We start from the raw sequence: 22684 nt of genomic DNA, 5'->3' as shown, positions 1-22684 counted from the left end.
ATTTTGCTTAGGGCATCAAATTGGCTAGGGCCGGCACTGTTAAATGTGCTGGCCGTTGTCAGCGTGACAATATGCAATTGCAGGTAGCCAGAGAGTCCAAAGTGTTGGTGCTGCCGATCGTGAGTGCAGTAAAGCACTGTTGTGTGAGCGGGCCGCTGTCAGCGTGACAGTACATGAATGCAGGTAACTCGTGACAGTATGTGAATGCAGGTAACTCGTGACAGTATGTGAATGCAGGTAACTGTGTAGTTCAGTAGGCAGCTGATGATAAAAATAATATGTGCCATGTGCTTTCAGCTGTTCCATCTCTGCTACGCCGATGGTAGTTCATTACACCACAGCACAATATAGGGTCCACTACTGGCTGCCTCCATTGGAATCCAAGAACACATCTACACATTTACAGCACTATGGGCTTGAAGTGCACATTAGGAGGAGAGACACGGCTGTGAAAAGTAAAGTTGGAAACTCTGTCTAAAGAATATATGTGAAACATTTTGACAGTGACAGCAGTGACTCCCATCTCTCCCTCACCCCTCTCTCTATCTCCCCATCTCTCCCTCACCCCTCTTTCTCTCCCTATCTCTCCCTCTCCCACTCTCTCCCACCTCTCCTATCTCTCTGTCTCTCTTCTCTCCAATCTTTATCTCTCTCTCTATCTCTCTTACCCCTCTCTCTCCCTCATGTCTCTCTCCGCTCTCCCATTTCTTTCTCCCTCTCTCCCCTGTGGGGCTGCATAATGTTAATGAGGGGTACTACTGTGCCGTGTAATGAGAGTAAGGTTACACTACAGCGTGACATAGTTTTAATGTTTTTGAAACCTTTATTCAATTGTTAATGTTTAATTATTATTTATTTAAAATTTTTTGTAATTAATTATTATTTTTAATTAATGTTTTGTTTGAGTTTTTTTTGTTTGTTTTTGGGTGGGTGGTTTTGGGGCACCAAATTACTAGCTTGCCCCGGGTGCCGAGAATCCTAGTTTTGGCCCTGATTGCATGGATGTAAATGTCCTCGTGTTTAATCAATAAATTGAGGCGGTCACAATATTCTATGACATAACAATTATAACTATTTTTAATCAATAAACGGTTTTATTAACGTGAAAATCTAAGGTTCAGTCTTCACCCACTGCTGAATGCGTTGGTACAGTCCAAATGAGTTCCTGTCACTTTTTTAAATCCTGAAATATACAGAAATATTTGATTAACAATGGTGAGTATATACACACACTCACTGTTCACTTTATTAGATTCACTTTTCTAGTACTGCGTAGGACTCCCATTTGCCCCTGAATTCTTTGTGGTATGAATTCAGCAGAGATGCTGGAAACAGAGTTTCAGATTTGTCGGCTGCACATTCATGCTACGAATACTAAAAACATATACCATATAAGAATATGTATATTACAAGGAAGCGCATATATATAATCTATTTGATTAAAAATTGTAAATATTTTTTATTTAGTATTCAATTTTCTTAATAATGCATGACATAATAAAACCATAAAACACACCAAATCTGCAGTGCAAAGAAGTCCAGAAACTGTGACTATTACCGTCCAGATAACCATTTTAAACACCGGCAGGCTGTCCAGAATCCCTCTATGCCAGAGAACACTTTGGAAGAATCATTTAAAACCAACTTTGAAAGTGTGCACCCTTCACCCGTGGACGCTGCTGTTACCGCCGCTCCCGCCAGAGAACTTCGGTACTAACCATTTAAGATCTAGCCGCACTGAGGCTTCAACGTACGGCTGTGGTGAGCAATAATCATTGGCGGTGGGGTGAGAAAGGGGACACTAGCTGCTGTGCGGCAGGCACATTGTGAACATTTGCAGTTCCTACAAAGTATATTGTTCTGGCTAGTGGATACAAAGTAACAACGGATATCACTTTAAAAATAACCAGCTTTTCACCGGGGAGTTACAAAAATAGCACTTAGTGTGCTTAAAGAAAATCCTTATTGGAGCTCCAGCGGTATATGGTTATCTGGACGGTAATAGTCACAGTTTCTGGACTTCTTTGCACTGCAGATTTGGTGTGTTTTAAGGTTTTATTATGTCATGCATTATTAAGAAAATTGAATACTAAATAAAAAATATTTACAATTTTTAATCAAATAGATTATATATATGCGCTTCCTTGTAATATACATATTCTTATATGGTATATGTTTTTAGTGTTCAAGTTTGGAGTAAGGTAGAATACTCTATTGGGAGCTTTAAATATATCATTTAAAATTGGTACCCATCTAAGGAGTTAGTTTTAGTGCGCTTGATTGTTACACAGGTTTGACAGTTGAAATCATTAGTGGTTAGACAGTCAAAGCTGTGTGGTTTTGTTTTCATGCTACGAATGGCCCATTCCAGCACAATATTCTGGTATGAGATCTGGTGGCAAAGGGATTTGACAGGCTGTGTGCTGAGGCTTACAAACACACAGGCAGAGACACAGGTGTAATTGACCAATGGCAGTTAGAGGCCGGTATGTAGGGTTACTTGATGTTTGCCATCCAGGACTTGGTTCAGCATATCAGTGTGAAGTGTCGGACTACCTTTACCTTTATCACTATGTATGTATATATATATATATATATATATATATATATTCGAGACTGAAGCCCGGCACTCCTGTGACCCGATGGCTAGATTGCTGCGGTACCCTCCCGGTGACTGGATATCACTAGATAAAGGTGTGGTAAAGGCGGCACTCGTACAGACCTGCAAAATGCGTGTAGCAGTAACGTTTATTTAGACCATAACGGCCGTTATGGTCTAAATAAACGTTACTGCTACACGCATTTTGCAAAGACTGTACGAGAGCCACCTTCACCACAACTTTAATATATATATATATATATATATATATATACAAAATAGAGAATTCAGCACTCACCATAGCAAGCTCACTTGTCCTCACAACATCAATAAATAAATAAATGATGGGGGTTTAGTTGGTGGATTGGCCAATGCACGGAAGCCTGCATACCGATTTTCAAGGTACCCCACCTTCATGCAGGTCCTACACTATCACAAAGCCTAAAGAATTAAAACCTGGCAACTGTATCACATATAATATAACTGCAAATATGCCCACTAGGTTTAATGTATGCCTGCCACATGTCTAGTGGCTTTTAAAGGCATACTAGTCACCTGACACAGCCGATAAATTACTAAGGAGCAGCTGACACAGGTTTAGAACAATTAAGATTACACAGGGGTGCATGAAAAGGCCTGTGACCATGGTTAATAAGAGTTAACCAAAGATTAACCCCAAAATATACAAACAAATATAGAAAACCACAGCACTCGCCACCCCAGAAGCGGGGTGCAGTGTCTGCACTCTCCACTCATAGGGTGGGGTGCATGCAGCCCATGGCCACCTACCCAAATACATACAAAATAGAGAATTCAGCACTCACCATAGCAAGCTCACTTGTCCTCACAACATCAATAAATAAATAAATGATGGGGGTTTAGTTGGTGGATTGGCCAATGCACGGAAGCCTGCATACCGATTTTCAAGGTACCCCACCTTCATGCAGGTCCTACACTATCACAAAGCCTAAAGAATTAAAACCTGGCAACTGTATCACATATAATATAACTGCAAATATGCCCACTAGGTTTAATGTATGCCTGCCACATGTCTAGTGGCTTTTAAAGGCATACTAGTCACCTGACACAGCCGATAAATTACTAAGGAGCAGCTGACACAGGTTTAGAACAATTAAGATTACACAGGGGTGCATGAAAAGGCCTGTGACCATGGTTAATAAGAGTTAACCAAAGATTAACCCCAAAATATACAAACAAATATAGAAAACCACAGCACTCGCCACCCCAGAAGCGGGGTGCAGTGTCTGCACTCTCCACTCATAGGGTGGGGTGCATGGTCACAGGCCTTTTCATGCACCCCTGTGTAATCTTAATTGTTCTAAACCTGTGTCAGCTGCTCCTTAGTAATTTATCGGCTGTGTCAGGTGACTAGTATGCCTTTAAAAGCCACTAGACATGTGGCAGGCATACATTAAACCTAGTGGGCATATTTGCAGTTATATTATATGTGATACAGTTGCCAGGTTTTAATTCTTTAGGCTTTGTGATAGTGTAGGACCTGCATGAAGGTGGGGTACCTTGAAAATCGGTATGCAGGCTTCCGTGCATTGGCCAATCCACCAACTAAACCCCCATCATTTATTTATTTATTGATGTTGTGAGGACAAGTGAGCTTGCTATGGTGAGTGCTGAATTCTCTATTTTGTATGTATTTGGGCAGGTGGCCATGGGCTGCATGCACCCCACCCTATGAGTGGAGAGTGCAGACACTGCACCCCGCTTCTGGGGTGGCGAGTGCTGTGGTTTTCTATATTTGTTTGTATATTTTGGGGTTAATCTTTGGTTAACTCTTATTAACCATGGTCACAGGCCTTTTCATGCACCCCTGTGTAATCTTAATTGTTCTAAACCTGTGTCAGCTGCTCCTTAGTAATTTATCGGCTGTGTCAGGTGACTAGTATGCCTTTAAAAGCCACTAGACATGTGGCAGGCATACATTAAACCTAGTGGGCATATTTGCAGTTATATTATATGTGATACAGTTGCCAGGTTTTAATTCTTTAGGCTTTGTGATAGTGTAGGACCTGCATGAAGGTGGGGTACCTTGAAAATCGGTATGCAGGCTTCCGTGCATTGGCCAATCCACCAACTAAACCCCCATCATTTATTTATTTATTGATGTTGTGAGGACAAGTGAGCTTGCTATGGTGAGTGCTGAATTCTCTATTTTGTATGTATTTGGGTAGGTGGCCATGGGCTGCATGCACCCCACCCTATGAGTGGAGAGTGCAGACACTGCACCCCGCTTCTGGGGTGGCGAGTGCTGTGGTTTTCTATATTTGTTTGTATATATATATATATATATATTTATCTGTGCCTAAGGTGCGGCACTCAAGCTATGCAAAAATTAGACACGTAGTCAATATTATATCAACGTTACAATATATCTTATTCATATTGTCATCAGGATAAGAACACACAGACACTCACAACTCTATATATATGCTAACCCCACATGAATACGCCGGCTGCTAGGGCGGGACCACTCACCCGCCCTGTTTCCAGGCAATCAGCTGATGTCATCAATCCAAGACCCAACAGCTGGTGAAAATAGGATTTTAATTACCTACCGGTAAATTATTTTCTCGTAGTCCGTAGAGGATACTGGGGTCAACATTAGTACCATGGGGTATAGATGGGTCCACTAAGAGCCATGGGCACTTTAAGAATTTGATAGTCTGGGCTGGCTCCTCCCTTTATGCCCCTCCTACCAGACTCAGTCTAGGAAACTGTGCCCGAGGAGACGGACATACTTTGAGAGAAGGATAGATAAGGATAGTGGTGAGATTTCGAACCAGCACACACAACAAGATGAAAGCCAAGCTAACAAAACTTGAAACAGGAACAGCAACAGCTGAACCAACATTACTTAACCAAGTAACAGTGCAGGAAGAATGAAGCACCAGGCGGGTGCCCAGTATCCTCTACGGACTACAAGAAAAGGATTTACCGATAGTTAATTAAAATCCTATTTCCTCTTACGTCCTACCTAGAGGATACTAGGGTTCCATTTAGTACCATGGGGATATACCAAAGCTCCCAAACCGGGTGGGAGAGTGCTGAGGTTCCTGCAGAACAGATTTACCAAACTTTAGGTCCTCAGAGGCCAAAGTATCGAATTTGTAGAACTTAGCAAATGTGTTTGAACCTGACCAAGTAGCTGCTCGGCAGATCTGTAAAGCCGAGACACCCCGGCAGCCGCCCAGGAAGAACCCACCGACCTTGTAGAGTGGGCCTGTACAGATTGTGGACATGGCAAACCTGCCGCGGAATAAGCATTCCAGATAGTAAGTCTTATCCAGCGTGCAATTATCTGCTTTGAAGCAGGACAACCAATCTTATTGGGATCATAAAGAACAAACAGCGAGCAGGGCCGTCTTTCCGTATGGGCTCAATGGGCTCTTGCCCAAGGGCCCCAGGAGTATAAGGGCCCTAGTCTGATGGCTGAGGGTCCCCTCTTTCCAGGGGTACCAGATTTTTTTTAAATCGGCCTTGGGGAACCGGAGATATCCAACGTGAAAGCAGTGGTCCCCATCCGAGCCTGTTAATTGCTCTTCCCAGCCAGATATCTCAGGTTCTGTCTGACTTAGAGTTTTTCTGAGGGTATAATCCAAAATCTGGGACTCTCCCCTTTTGCTGGACGCTGGCAGCTTGTCTCTACTGTGCCCAGAACCAGAGATATCAGCCTTCCAGCAGCTGGTCCCTGCTCCAGCTCCACGCGCCTAGTATACAGTTTTATATATTCATTGGAGGATTGCTCTGGCTCCTGAAATCTGATCCCCAAGTACCCAAAACCTTCTCAAAGGTGGGAATCTCTAGTTTTTTATCCCATTTAAAACAAAGAAATATATTTTCAGGAACTTGAGATATCTGCAGTCAAGCAAGCTGCCCTCCCACCAGAAAATGATGAATATTAAGCCCACTCCACTATCCATCCCTCCCCTGTGTATTAAACACCCCCTACCACCCTGGAAGTCATGTACCGGGGCCCCTTCATTCAGCCCAATGCCCCCTTCTACAGTTTAGTGTTCTCCCTCCCGCCCCATCTGTGCAGTAAAGGAGCAATTAGCAGAAATTACTGCTCCAGGTCCTACATGCTGAGCGGAAGATAGAACACCCCCTACCACCCACGGGACATCAAAGCTGCCACTGATAGCACCCCCCACCCCTACCGCTGGAGGATGGGTAGGGGGCCCAATGCATTGCTGTGCCCAGGGGCCTACACTGCCGTTAAGACGGCCCTGACAGCGAGTCCATTTTTCTGTGACGAGCTGTTCTCTGCACATCCACCTTCAAAGCCCTCACAACATCCAAAGACTTTGAAGTAGCAGAAGTGCGGTGACAACCGGAACCACAATAGGTTGGTTGATGTGAAATGCATACACCACTTTAGGAAGAAATTGCTGATGAGTTCTGAGTTCAGCTCTGTCCTTATGGAAAATTAAATAGGGACTTTTATGAGACACAAGTCATGCTGAAGCCAAGGCCAACAGTGTGACGGTCTTCCTCGTAAGATATTTTACATCAACCTCCTGTAACGGCTCAAACCAGTCCGATAGGAGGAACTGCAGCACCATGTTGAGATCCCAAGGCTCCGTTGGAGGCACAAAGGGAGGTTGGATGTGCAGAACATCTTTCAAGTATGTCTGGACCTCAGGGAGAGAAGCCAATTGTTTCTGAAAGAAAATGGACAAGGCCAAAATCTGGACTTTTAAGGAGTTCAGACGCAGGCCTTCATCCACACCTGCCTGTAGAAAAAGCAGGAAACGTCTTAGATGAGATTCCACCACAGAATAATTTCCGCTCTCACACCAAGAGATGTATTTCTTCCAAATACGATGGTAATGCTTAGACGTTACCCCCTTCCTTGCTTGGATCATAGTCGGGATAACCTTGTTATTGATACCTCTACAGGCTAGAATCAGCCGTTCAAACTTCCATGCCGTCAAACATAGCCGCAGTAAGTCCTGATAGACGAACGGGCCTTGTTGCAGAAGATCCTTGTGAAGAGGTAGAGGCCACGGATCTTCGGATCATGGCCAGTCCAGAGCAATGAGAATTGCTTGTACCTTTTCACTTTTTACTCTCTTGAGAATTCTTGATATCAGAGGAAGTGGAGGAAACACGTACACCATCTGATAGACCCATGGAGTCGTCAGGGCGTCTACCGCCACCGCCTGTGGGTTTCTCGACCTGGAACAATCCCAATGAGCTTCTTGTTGAGCTGAGAGGCCATCAGGTTGATCTGTGGATATCCCCATCGACTTGTCAAGCACCTGAACACTTCCGGGTGAAGGCCGCACTCCCCTGGGTGCAGGTCGTGTCTGCTGAGGAAGTCTGCTTCCCAGTTGTCTACTCCCGGAATGAAGACCGCTGACAATGCCACAGCATTTCTCTCTGCCCAGAGGAGAATTCTTGACATCTCTGACATCGCTGCTCCGCTCTTTGTTCCGTCCTGTCGATTTATGTACGTCACTGCTGTCAAATTGTCTAACTGGACCTGAATGGTCCGATCTTGAAGAAGATGTGAGGCCTGCAGAAGGGCGTTGTATATGGCCCTGAGTTTCAGAATGTTGATTGAAAGGACGACTTCCTGACTTAACCATCTTCCTTGAAACTGCACCTCCTGAGTGACTGCTCCCCAACCTCTGAGGCTTGTGTCTGTGGTTAACAGAATCCAGTTCTGAATTCCGAACCTCCGACCTTCGACGAGGTAAGAAGTCTGTAGCCACCACAGAAGGGACATTCTGGCTTTTGGCGACAGATGGATCCTCTGGTGCATGTGATGATGCGATCTGGACCATTTGTCCAACAGAAAGAGCTGGTCTTGCATGAAACCTTCCATATTGAAAAGCCTCGGAAGAGGCCACCATTTTCCCCAGAAGGTGAATGCAAAAATGCACCGATACTCGGGTTGGATTCAGGACATCCCGAACCATCGACTGGATTACCAATGCCTTTTCCAACTGAAGGAACTGTTAGGCGCGGTGGGTCGCGCCAGCGCCTGACCGTTGCTAAGCAACGACCACCGCGCCTCCTCCTGCTCCCCGCTCGGCGCCTGGCAACGCCAAGACGCTGAGCGCTCTGAGCTGCCGGGTCCTTGGGGACGCCACAGGCGGACTGCGTTCCCGGTTGCCATATAATTAAATTATTCACCTGGCAGCATGTGGTCGTGTAGCAGGACAGCTGCATGACATTATCATTTTAGGTGCTCTTTAGCTATTGGTGCAGATACCTCTTATATTCTCCCTCAGTGCCTTACACTGACGCCGGTGATAGCTTCCTGTGAGCTGTTTCTGCTCTGGAGAATTCCTTGTTCAGTGTTCTGGTATCTGGTCTACCCTGTTCCAGTGGTCCTGAGTCCTGGTGTTCGGAAGCCGGTCATAGGAGTCCTTCCAGCCCTCCAGTCGATTGAAACCTGTACCTGTTATCTCGGGGTTCTCGTTCACTTGTGGTTACATTCCCGGTGTTGTGAGTAGCGGCTTTTGCCGCATCTTGCGGCCTAGGTCATAGTATTGTTATGTTATACTTGTTGCTGGTGTTTTTGCGGAGGTTTCCGCCCTAGCTGTCCTCCCCGGTACACTACAGTGCCGTGTAGGGTGTGGACAGTATTACCTTTGTTGTCCTTTTCCTTTGGCGGCAGTGCCGCACATACGTTTTGTTTGAGTTAAGTAGTAGCCCCTAGTTCTGTTCTTTATTTAGTTAGAGGTCCCCTTGTTCTCGCCACGTCTCAGTTTACGCCTTAAGACCGGGGGGCATCGGAGTTGGGCAGACTTAATCCGCCCTTCAAACACGGCTGCCGTGGGCCCAAGAACACATAGTCTCGCAGGCGTAGACTGACCATGCGGTCGGAACAACAGAGTTAGATTCCTAGGGGTTGCTCTTGAACTTCGCTATTATTACAGCGTCACGTTTCTGTGCTCTTAACTAACCCACTCAGTATCTTACGCTCTGAGCACAGAGAACGTAACAGGAACACTTTCTGCGACTCAGTGTCCAGTATCATCCCCAGGAATGGGAGTCTCTGTGTTGGCTCTAGGTGAGATTTCAGAAAGTTCAGAATCCACCCATGATTCTGGAGAAGATTGGTTGAGAGACCAATGCTGTCCAGCAACCTTTACCTGGACGGTGCTTTTATCAGGAGATCGTCCAGGTACGGAATTATGTTCACTCCCTGTTTGCGGAGTAGAAACATCATCTCTGCCATCACCTTGGTGAACACCCTCTGTGCCATGGAGAGACCAAATGGCAGGGCCTGGAACTGGTAGTGACAGTCCTGCAGGTCAAACCGTAGATAAGCCTCATGAGGTAGCCAGATCGGAATGTGAAGGTATGCATCCTTGATATCCAGAGACACTAGGAATTCCCCATCCTCCAGACCTGAGATCACCCCTCTTAGAGACTCCATCTTGAATTTGAACACTCATAAGTACAGGTTCAATGACTTGAGGTTCAAAATTGGTCTTACCGAACTGTCTGGTTTTGGTACTACAAACAAGTTGGAATTATGCCCCTTGTTTTGCAGATGAGGTGGAACGGGAACAATGACTTGAGTCTGTACCAGCTCTTGGACGGCATGCTGTAAAGTTATACTTGCTTCTTGTGAAACTGGTAAGCCTGATTTGAAGAATCTGTGAGGTGGGAGCTCTTGGAACTCCAGTCTGTAGCCCTGGGAAATAAGATTTATGACCCAGGGATCCTGGCACGAAATTGACCAGATCTGACTGAAGAATTATAGTCGGGCTCCCACCTGGACTGCCTTCCAGGCATTGCAGTCCACCGTCATGCTGAAGGCTTTGAGGAAGCAGAGCCTGAGCTCTGTTCCTGAGCACTTGCAGTTGCTGGTTTGTGTGGTTTATCTCTTGCGCCGCTGGAGGACGTAGAAGCACCTCTGGATTTGCCCTTGAACTTGGCCGTCTGAAAGGATTGCAACTTAGAAGCTGAATAAGTCTTCTTGGTTGGGGGGGCTGTGGAAGAAAGATATGTAGACTTACATATGCAGTAGCTGTGGAGATCCATTTGTCTAGTTCATCTCCAAATAAGGCCTCTCCTGTGAATGGTAGGCCTTCCACGCCTTTCCTGGAGTCCGCGTCAGCAGTCCACTGGTGTAGCCACAAGCTCCTGCGTGCCGACACTGCCATAGCGGTGGTGTGTGCATGAAGCAAGCCTATTTCTTTTATGGCTTCTGCCATAAAGTTCGCAGAGTCCTGTATATGCTGCAGGAGTAAAACAACATCACCCCTAGATAAGGAATCTAACCCTAAATTAGGTTACCTGACCATTTTGCAATGGCTTTTGTGATCCACGCACATGCAATAGTGGGTCTTTGGGCCACCCCAGCAGCTATGTACAATGATTTGAATGTAGTCTCAATTTTACGATCAGCTGTGTCTTTCAGGGAGGCTGCACCAGGAACAGGCAATACAATTTTATGTGACAGCCTAGAGTAGGGGTGGGCAAAATACGGCACGCGGGCCGGATGCGGCCCGCAAACCGATCCTGTCCGGCCCACTGCCTCCCACCAGCGAGCAATGACAAGCGGCCCGAACGGCTGAGCTGCTTGTCATTGCTCTAAGCTGCAGTACCTCCAAGCTGCCGGCGGCGCCTCTCTCCCCTGCTGCTGCGTTGTAGCAGCCTCCTCCCGTCCACAGTGACAACGGCTGGGTTCAGCCTAAAAGGGGCGGAGCTACGTGCCGTGGAGGGGGCGGGGCTACACGGGGCCTCAGTAGGCGGAGCTACACCGGACAAGAGCCAGACTGCTGCAGATCCATCCTTCTTGCCACTGCCAGCCAGCCAGATCAGTAAAGTTAATGGGAAAAGTGAGTGAGAGAAAGAAAGGGGTGTGTGTGTGTGTGTGTGTGTGTGTATGTGTGTGTGTGTGTGTGTGTGTGTGTGTGTGTGTGTATTTGTGTGTGCGGGCAGTGGCGTCAGTCTGTTTTTAGGTTGCGGGGAGAGATCTTGAGCTCTCGCTGTACCAACCCCTCCCGTGTTCTGTCACCATGTCACCCCCGTGTTCTGTCACGTATAACCCCCCGTGTTCTGTCACTGTCACCCTCCCCGTGTTCTGTCACCGTGTCACACCCCCGTGTTCTGTCACTGTCTCACCCCCCCCCCCCGTGTTCTGTCACTGTGTCACACCCCCTGTGTTCTGTCACTGTGTCACCCCCCCCCCGTGATCTGTCACCGTGTCACCCCCCCCGTGTTCTGTCACCGTGTCACACCCCCTGTGTTCTGTCACCGTGTCACACACCCCGTGTTCTGTCACTGTCACCCCCCTCCCCGTGTTCTGTCACCGTGTCACCCCCACCGTGTTCTGTCACCGTATCGCACCCACCGTGTTCTGTCACTGTGTCACACCCCTCGTGTTCTGTCACCGTGTCACCCCCGCCGTGTTCTGTCACCGTGTCACCCCCACCGTGTTCTGTCACCATGTCACACCCACCGTGTTCTGTCACCGTGTCACCCCCCGTGTTCTGTCACCGTGTCACACCCCCCGTGTTCTGTCACCGTGTCACCCCCCCCGTGTTCTGTCACCGTGTCACACACCCCGTGTTCTGTCACTGTCACCCCCCCTCCCCGTGTTCTGTCACTGTGTCATACCCACCGTGTTCTGTCACTGTGTCACACACCCCGTGTTCTGTCACTGTCACCCCCCCTCCCCGTGTTCTGTCACTGTGTCACACCTTTCCCCAGGGGCCATAAGACACTGGATAATTTGCTTGCTGCACATTAATTGTCCTAAATAAAATGTTAATGTGTAAAAGGGGGCTCTACCTGCTGTAATGTGTAAAAGGGGCTCTACCTTCCATACTGTGTAAAAGGGGCTCTATCTGGTGTAATGTGTGTAAGTGGCGCTGTGTGGCACAATTTGAATAATGGAGACTATTGTGCAGTCTTATATGAATCTGTATTATTTTTTGCCCACACCCCTTCCACATGAAGCACGTCCCTATATTTTTGGCAAGTGGGGGGAGCTGCTATTTTGTATGTGGCCCTCGGATACTGACAGGAAATGTCAAGTGGCCCCTCTGCTGAAATAATTGCCCACCCCTGGCCTAGAGACTGATAGGTTCACTATCGGTGGATTTTCCCATTTTTCAGTATCCTCCAGAGGAAAAGGAAAAGATGAGACCAACTTTTTAGGGATCTACAATTTCTTATCAGAATTAACCTATGGTTCTTCAAACAGGGTATTCAATTCATTTAACACAGGAAAAGTGGCTGAGGACTTCTTTTTACATTAAAATAAGATTCCTCACACTCCTCTGACACCTTATCAGGAATATGCAGAACATCTCTGATAACCTCTATAAGAGCTTTCAGTCCCGGTGAAAGAGCCGCGCCCCCCCCCCCCCCCCCCTCCAAATCCACCTCCCCTCCTTCATGTCTGAACTGTCAGCATCAGAGTCAGACTGCAGGATATTGGCCAGAGATCGCTTTTGTGGACAAATGGAAGGGGATTGAGACGCTGTTTTGGGGACTGAGTCTCTGGCCCTCATTCCGAGTCGTTAGCTCGGTATTTTTCATCGCATCGCAGTGAAATTCCGCTTAGTACGCATGCGCAATATTCGCACTGCGACTGCGCCAAGTAATTTTACAATGGAGATAGTATTTTTACTCACGGCTTTTTCATCGCTCCGGCGATCGTAGTGTGATTGACAGGAAATGGGTGTTACTGGGCGGAAACAGGCCGTTTTATGGGCGTGCGGGAAAAAACGCTACCGTTTCCGGAAAAAACGCAGGAGTGGCCGGGGAAACGGGGGAGTGTCTGGGCGAACGCTGGGTGTGTTTGTGACGTCAAACCAGGAACGACAAGCACTGAACTGATCGCAGATGCCGAGTAAGTGTGGAGCTACTCTGAAACTGCTAAGTAGTTTGTAATCGCAATATTGCGAATACATCGTTCGCAATTTTAAGATGCTAAGATACACTCCCAGTAGGCGGCGGCTTAGCGTGAGCAACTCTGCTAAAATCGCCTTGCGAGCGATCAACTCGGAATGAGGGCCTCTGTTCATAAAGTCATCCACAGTCTGTTTTTAAAATATTGCGTCTTTTTCTCATTGCGGTACTATTTTGTAGAAAGAGTGGAGAACATTCCTTTATGAGAATTAACTCACTCCGGTTCAGCCCCACTATTCTGTGAACCCTGAGTACCAGTAGTGAGCCCCCTGGTGAAGAGAAACACTCCGCTGTACAAGAAACACACTCTTTGCCTGACATCATGTAAATGTGACAGTATATACACACACACACACACACACACACACACACACACACACACACACACACACACACACACACGAAAAGGTTAAGCACAAGTAACCCACAAAGAGCCCTTCAGGGAGACACCGAGTTGTTTGGAGCCAGCCCTCACAGCGCCCTTACCGCTAATACCAAGCTTAGCCGGGTTGCAGACTAAGTACTCTGATAGGGGATTTAGTACACTAATATTCGCTCCTCCCCTGCTATGACCCCCTGGTACCGCTGAGGTAATTTGGAGTCAAACCGGAGGAGCTGCGCGTCCCTTTCAGTCAGTGTCTGTGTTCACTGCAGAGGGAAAATGACGATGGTGAGCTGCTGGATCCTCTCATAGTGAAGCTCTGCCCTTTCAATGGCGCGTGGTCTTCCCGCTTTTTTTATACTGGCTGAGGTAATTTTTGTGCTTAAAATGGAGCAGAACCATTTTAAGGCTGTGTTTGCCAGTTTGGGTACTGTGTACAGTGTACTGAGACGGAGTTTTGTACTGTGTCTGGAGACGCATTCCGCCCCGTTTATAAGCCGTGCATCTCCGTACCCTTGTGCCGCCATAATGGCCGGCGACCCGCTAACCGGGACGCCGGCTCAGTACTCACCACTCTTCATTCTTCTGGTTCTGTTAGGGGTGGCAGCGAACTGCGGGAATGTACACTCGCCGTGGTGGGGCCTGCGAATAGTTCCCTCAGGAGCTCAGTGTCCTGTCAGCGGGGAGCGGGACCATTAACCCTTCAAGAGTTTGGGCCGTTCCCCCCCTTCAAGTCCCATGAAGCAGGCAGCCTGATGCCAACCAGACCTGCCTGAAAATAGCAAACATAGAAAATAAACGCAGAAAACTGTTCAGGAGCTTCCTTTAGCGTGACCAACTCCTCCGGGCACATTTTCTAAACTGAGTCTGGTAGGAGGGGCATAGAGGGCGGAGCCAGCCCACACTATTAAATTCTTAAAGTGCCCATGGCTCTTAGTGGACCCGCCTATACCCCATGGTACTAAATGGAACCCCAGTATCCTCTAGGACATAAGAGAAATAAACAACCACCAAAATGTTAAAAACTGGACCTTTAATACAAGATCAAAAGCACCATCATGATAGCAAAGAGACATAGTAACTAGAGATGTGCACTTGAAATTTTTCGGGTTTTTTTGTTTTGGTTTTGGGTTCGGTTCCGCTGCCGTGTTTTGGGTTCGACCGCGTTTTGGCAAAACCTCACCGAATTTTTTTTGTCGGATTCGGGTGTGCTTTGGATTCGGGTGTTTTTTTAAAAAAACCCTAAAAAACAGCTTAAATCATAGAATGTGGGGGTCATTTTGATCCCAAAGTATTATTAACCTCAAAAACCATAATTTCCACTCATTTTCAGTCTATTCTGAATACCTCACACCTCACAATATTATTTTTAGTCCTAAAATTTGCACCGAGGTAGCTGTGTGAGTAAGATAAGCGACCCTAGTGGCCGACACAAACACCGGGCCCATCTAGGAGTGGCACTGCAGTGTCACGCAGGATGGCCCTTCCAAAAAACACTCCCCAAACAGCACATGACGCAAAGAAAAAAAGAGGCGCAATGAGGTAGCTGTGTGAGTAAGATAAGCGACCCTAGTGGCTGACACAAACACCTGGCCCATCTAGGAGTGGCACTGCAGTGTCACGCAGGATGGCCCTTCCAAAAAACACTCCCCAAACAGCACATGACGCAAAGAAAAAAAGAGGCGCAATGAGGTAGCTGTGTGAGTAAGATAAGCGACCCTAGTGGCCGACACAAACACCGGGCCCATCTAGGAGTGGCACTGCAGTGTCACGCAGGATGGCCCTTCCAAAAAACACTCCCCAAACAGCACATGACGCAAAGAAAAAAAGAGGCGCAATGAGGTAGCTGTGTGAGTAAGATAAGCGACCCTAGTGGCCGACACAAACACCGGGCCCATCTAGGAGTGGCACTGCAGTGTCACGCAGGATGGCCCTTCCAAAAAACACTCCCCAAACAGCACATGACGCAAAGAAAAAAAGAGGCGCAATGAGGTAGCTGTGTGAGTAAGATAAGCGACCCTAGTGGCCGACACAAACACCGGGCCCATCTAGGAGTGGCACTGCAGTGTCACGCAGGATGGCCCTTCCAAAAAACACTCCCCAAACAGCACATGACGCAAAGAAAAAAAGAGGCGCAATGAGGTAGCTGTGTGAGTAAGATAAGCGACCCTAGTGGCCGACACAAACACCTGGCCCATCTAGGAGTGGCACTGCAGTGTCACGCAGGATGGCCCTTCCAAAAAACACTCCCCAAACAGCACATGTCGCAAAGAAAAATTAAAGAAAAAAGAGGTGCAAGATGGAATTGTCCTTGGGCCCTCCCACCCACCCTTATGTTGTATAAACAGGACATGCACACTTTAACCAACCCATCATTTCAGTGACAGGGTCTGCCACACGACTGTGACTGAAATGACGGGTTGGCTTGGACCCCCACCGAAAAAGAAGCAATTAATCTCTCCTTGCACAAACTGGCTCTACAGAGGCAAGATGTCTACCTCATCATCATCCTCCGATATATCACCGTGTACATCCCCCTCCTCACAGATTATCAATTCGTCCCCACTGGAATCCACCATCTCAGCTCCCTGTGTACTTTGTGGAGGCAATTGCTGCTGGTCAATGTCTCCACGGAGGAATTGATTATAATTTATTTTAATGAACATCATCTTCTCCACATTTTCTGGAAGTAACCTCGCACGCCGATTGCTGACAAGGTGAGCGGCGGCACTAAACACTCTTTCGGAGTACACACTTGTGGGAGGGCAACTTAGGTAGAATAAAGCCAGTTTGTGCAAGGGCCTCCAAATTGCCTCTTTTTCCTGCCAGTATAAGTACGGACTGTGTGACGTGCCTACTTGGATGCGGTCACTCATATAATCCTCCACCATTCTTTCAATGGGGAGAGAATCATGTGCAGTGACAGTAGACGACATGTCCGTAATCGTTGACAGGTCCTTCAGTCCGGACCAGATGTCAGCATCAGCAGTCGCTCCAGACTGCCCTGCATCACCGCCAGCGGGTGGGCTCGGAATTCTGTGCCTTTTCCTCGCACCCCCAGTTGCGGGAGAATGTGAAGGAGGAGATGTTGACAGGTCGCGTTCCGCTTGACTTGACAATTTTCTCACCAGCAGGTCTTTGAACCCCAGCAGACTTGTGTCTGCCGGAAAGAGAGATCCAAGGTAGGTTTTAAATCTAGGATCGAGCACGGTGGCCAAAATGTAGTGCTCTGATTTCAACAGATTGACCACCCGTGAATCCTTGTTAAGCGAATTAAGGGCTCCATCCACAAGTCCCACATGCCTAGCGGAATCGCTCCGTGTTAGCTCCTCCTTCAATGTCTCCAGCTTCTTCTGCAAAAGCCTGATGAGGGGAATGACCTGACTCAGGCTGGCAGTGTCTGAACTGACTTCACGTGTGGCAAGTTCAAAGGGCAGCAGAACCTTGCACAACGTTGAAATCATTCTCCACTGCGCTTGAGACAGGTGCATTCCACCTCCTATATCGTGCTGAATTGTATAGGCTTGAATGGCCTTTTGCTGCTCCTCCAACCTCTGAAGCATATATAGGGTTGAATTCCACCTCGTTACCACTTCTTGCTTCAGATGATGGCAGGGCAGGTTCAGGCGTTTTTGGTGTTGCTCCAGTCTTCTGTACGCCGAAAGTGTCCCGCAATTCTTCTGGCCACCGACAGCATCTCTTGCACGCCCCTGTCGTTTTTTAAAAAATTCTGCACCACCAAATTCAAGGTATGTGCAAAACATGGGACGTGCTGGAATTTGCCCAGATTTAATGCACACACAATATTGCTGGCGTTGTCCGATGCCACAAATCCACAGGAGAGTCCAATTGGGGTAAGCCATTCCGCGATGATCTTCCTCAGTTGCCGTAAGAGGTTTTCAGCTGTGTGCGTATTCTGAAAACCGGTGATACAAAGCGTAGCCTGCCTAGGAAAGAGTTGGCGTTTGCGAGATGCTGCTACTGGTGCCGCCGCTGCTGTTCTTGCGGCGGGAGTCCATACATCTACCCAGTGGGCTGTCACAGTCATATAGTCCTGACCCTGCCCTGCTCCACTTGTCCACATGTCCGTGGTTAAGTGGACATTGGGTACAGCTGCATTTTTTAGGACACTGGTGACTCTTTTTCTGAGGTCTGTGTACATTTTCGGTATCGCCTGCCTAGAGAAATGGAACCTAGATGGTATTTGGTACCGGGGACACAGTACCTCCAACAAGTCTCTAGTTGGCTCTGCAGTAATGATGGATACCGGAACCACGTTTCTCACCACCCTGGATGCCAAGGCCTCAGTTATCCGCTTTGCAGCAGGATGACTGCTGTGATATTTCATCTTCCTCGCAAAGGACTGTTGGACAGTCAATTGCTTGGTGGAAGTAGTAAAAGTGGTCTTACGATTTCCCCTCTGGGATGACCATCGACTCCCAGCAGCAACAACAGCAGCGCCAGCAGCAGTAGGCGTTACACGCAAGGATGCATCGGAGGAATCCCAGGCAGGAGAGGAATCGTCAGAATTGCCAGTGACATGGCCTGCAGGACTATTGGCATTCCTGGGGAAGGAGGAAATTGACACTGAGGGAGTTGGTGGGGTGGTTTGCGTGAGCTTGGTTACAAGAGGAAGGGATTTACTGGTCAGTGGACTGCTTCCGCTGTCGCCCAAAGTTTTTGAACTTGTCACTGACTTCTGATGAATGCGGTCCAGGTGACGTATAAGGGAGGATGTTCCGAGGTGGTTAACGTCCTTACCCCTACTTATTACAGCTTGACAAAGGCAACACACGGCTTGACAAATGTTGTCCGCATTTCTGTTGAAATACTTCCACACCGAAGAGCTGATTTTTTTGGTATTTTCACCAGGCATGTCAACGGCCATATTCCTCCCACGGACAACAGGTGTCTCCCCGGGTGCCTGACTTAAACAAACCACCTCACCATCAGAGTCCTCCTTGTCAATTTCCTCCCCAGCGCCAGCAACACCCATATCCTCCTCATCCTGGTGTACTTCAACACTGACATCTTCAATCTGACTATCAGGAACTGGACTGCGGGTGCTCCTTCCAGCACTTGCAGGGGGCGTGCAAATGGTGGAAGGCGCATGCTCTTCACGTCCAGTGTTGGGAAGGTCAGGCATCGCAACCGACACAATTGGACTCTCCTTGTGGATTTGGGATTTCGAAGAACGCACAGTTCTTTGCGGTGCTTTTGCCAGCTTGCGTCTTTTCATTTTTCTAGCGAGAGGCTGAGTGCTTCCATCCTCATGTGAAGCTGAACCACTAGCCATGAACATAGGCCAGGGCCTCAGCCGTTCCTTGCCACTCCGTGTGGTAAATGGCATATTGGCAAGTTTACGCTTCTCCTCCGACAATTTTATTTTAGATTTTGGAGTCCTTTTTTTACTGATATTTGGTGTTTTGGATTTTACATGCTCTGTACTATGACATTGGGCATCGGCCTTGGCAGACGACGTTGCTGGCATTTCATCGTCTCGGCCATGACTAGTGGCAGCAGCTTCAGCACGAGGTGGAAGTGGATCTTGATCTTTCCCTAATTTTGGAACCTCAACATTTTTGTTCTCCATATTTTAATAGGCACAACTAAAAGGCACCTCAGGTAAACAATGGAGATGGATGGATACTAGTATACTTATGGATGGACGAGCGACTGCCGACACAGAGGTAGCTACAGCCGTGGACTACCGTACTGTGTCTGCTGCTAATATAGACTGGATGATAATGAGATGAAATCAATATATATTATATCACACTAGTACTGCAGCCGGACAGGTAGATATATTTATTATGTAATGACTGATGACGGACCTGCTGGACACTGTCAGCTCAGCAGCACCGCAGACTGCTACAGTAAGCTACTATAGTAGTATGTATAAAGAAGAAAGAAAAAAAAAAAACACGGGTAGGTGGTATACAATTATGGATGGACGAGCGACTGCCGACACAGAGGTAGCTACAGCCGTGGACTACCGTACTGTGTCTGCTGCTAATATAGACTGGATGATAATGAGATGAAATCAATATATATTATATCACACTAGTACTGCAGCCGGACAGGTAGATATATTTATTATGTAATGACTGATGACGGACCTGCTGGACACAGTCAGCTCAGCAGCACCGCAGACTGCTACAGTAAGCTACTATAGTAGTATGTATAAAGAAGAAAGAAAAAAAAAACCACGGGTAGGTGGTATACAATTATGGATGGACGAGCGACTGCCGACACAAAGGTAGCTACAGCCGTGGACTACCGTACTGTGTCTGCTGCTAATATAGACTGGATGATAATAAGATGAAATCAATATATATATATAATATCACTAGTACTGCAGCCGGACAGGTATATATATTTATTATGTAATGACTGATGACGGACCTGCTGGACACTGTCAGCTCAGCAGCACCGCAGACTGCTACAGTAAGCTACTATAGTAGTATGTATAAAGAAGAAAGAAAAAAAAAACCACGGGTAGGTGGTATACAATTATGGATGGAAGAGCGACTGCCGACACAGAGGTAGCTACAGCCGTGGACTACCGTACTGTGTCTGCTGCTAATATAGACTGGATGATAATGAGATGAAATCAATATATATATATATATATAATATCACTAGTACTGCAGCCGGACAGGTATATATATTTATTATGTAATGACTGATGACGGACCTGCTGGACACTGTCAGCTCAGCAGCACCGCAGACTGCTACAGTAAGCTACTATAGTAGTATGTATAAAGAAGAAAGAAAAAAAAAACCACGGGTAGGTGGTATACAATTATGGATGGACGAGCGACTGCCGACACAGAGGTAGCTACAGCCGTGGACTACCGTACTGTGTCTGCTGCTATTATAGACTGGATGATAATGAGATGAAATCAATATATATATATATATATATATATATATATAATATCACTAGTACTGCAGCCGGACAGGTATATATATTTATTATGTAATGACTGATGACGGACCTGCTGGACACTGTCAGCTCAGCAGCACCGCAGACTGCTACAGTAAGCTACTATAGTAGTATGTATAAAGAAGAAAGAAAGAAAAAAAACCACGGGTAGGTGGTATACAATTATGGATGGACGAGCGACTGCCGACACAGAGGTAGCTACAGCCGTGGACTACCGTACTGTGTCTGCTGCTAATATAGACTGGATGATAATGAGATGAAATCAATATATATATATATATATATATATATATAATATCACTAGTACTGCAGCCGGACAGGTATATATATTTATTATGTAATGACTGATGACGGACCTGCTGGACACTGTCAGCTCAGCAGCACCGCAGACTGCTACAGTAAGCTACTATAGTAGTATGTATAAAGAAGAAAGAAAGAAAAAAAACCACGGGTAGGTGGTATACAATTATGGATGGACGAGCGACTGCCGACACAGAGGTAGCTACAGCCGTGGACTACCGTACTGTGTCTGCTGCTAATATAGACTGGATGATAATGAGATGAAATCAATATATATATATATAATATTACTAGTACTGCAGCCGGACAGGTATATATATTTATTATGTAATGACTGATGACGGACCTGCTGGACACTGTCAGCTCAGCAGCACCGCAGACTGCTACAGTAAGCTACTATAGTAGTATGTATAAAGAAGAAAGAAAAAAAAAAACCACGGGTAGGTGGTATACAATTATGGATGGACGAGCGACTGCCGACACAGAGGTAGCTACAGCCGTGGACTACCGTACTGTGTCTGCTGCTAATATAGACTGGATGATAATGAGATGAAATCAATATATATATATATAATATCACTAGTACTGCAGCCGGACAGGTATATATATTTATTATGTAATGACTGATGACGGACCTGCTGGACACAGTCAGCTCAGCAGCACCGCAGACTGCTACAGTAAGCTACTATAGTAGTATGTATAAAGAAGAAAGAAAAGAAAAAAACCACGGGTAGGTGGTATACAATTATGGATGGACGAGCGACTGCCGACACAGAGGTAGCTACAGCCGTGGACTACCGTACTGTGTCTGCTACTAATATAGACTGGATGATAATGAGATGAAATCAATATATATATATATAATATCACTAGTACTGCAGCCGGACAGGTATATATATTTATTATGTAATGACTGATGACGGACCTGCTGGACACTGTCAGCTCAGCAGCACCGCAGACTGCTACAGTAAGCTACTATAGTAGTATGTATAAAGAAGAAGAAAAAAAAACCACGGGTAGGTGGTATACAATTATGGATGGACGAGCGACTGCCGACACAGAGGTAGCTACAGCCGTGGACTACCGTACTGTGTCTGCTGCTAATATAGACTGGATGATAATGAGATGAAATCAATATATATTATATCACACTAGTACTGCAGCCGGACAGGTAGATATATTTATTATGTAATGACTGATGACGGACCTGCTGGACACTGTCAGCTCAGCAGCACCGCAGACTGCTACAGTAAGCTACTATAGTAGTATGTATAAAGAAGAAAGAAAAAAAAAACCACGGGTAGGTGGTATACAATTATGGATGGACGAGCGACTGCCGACACAGAGGTAGCTACAGCCGTGGACTACCGTACTGTGTCTGCTGCTAATATAGACTGGATGATAATGAGATGAAATCAATATATATTATATCACACTAGTACTGCAGCCGGACAGGTAGATATATTTATTATGTAATGACTGATGACGGACCTGCTGGACACTGTCAGCTCAGCAGCACCGCAGACTGCTACAG

This window comes from Pseudophryne corroboree, chromosome 1, assembly GCF_028390025.1.
Source record: "Pseudophryne corroboree isolate aPseCor3 chromosome 1, aPseCor3.hap2, whole genome shotgun sequence".
NCBI classification, from domain to species: domain Eukaryota; kingdom Metazoa; phylum Chordata; class Amphibia; order Anura; family Myobatrachidae; genus Pseudophryne; species Pseudophryne corroboree.
The sequence above is the reverse complement of the archived record's forward strand: the minus strand, read 5'-3'. Positions refer to the sequence as shown.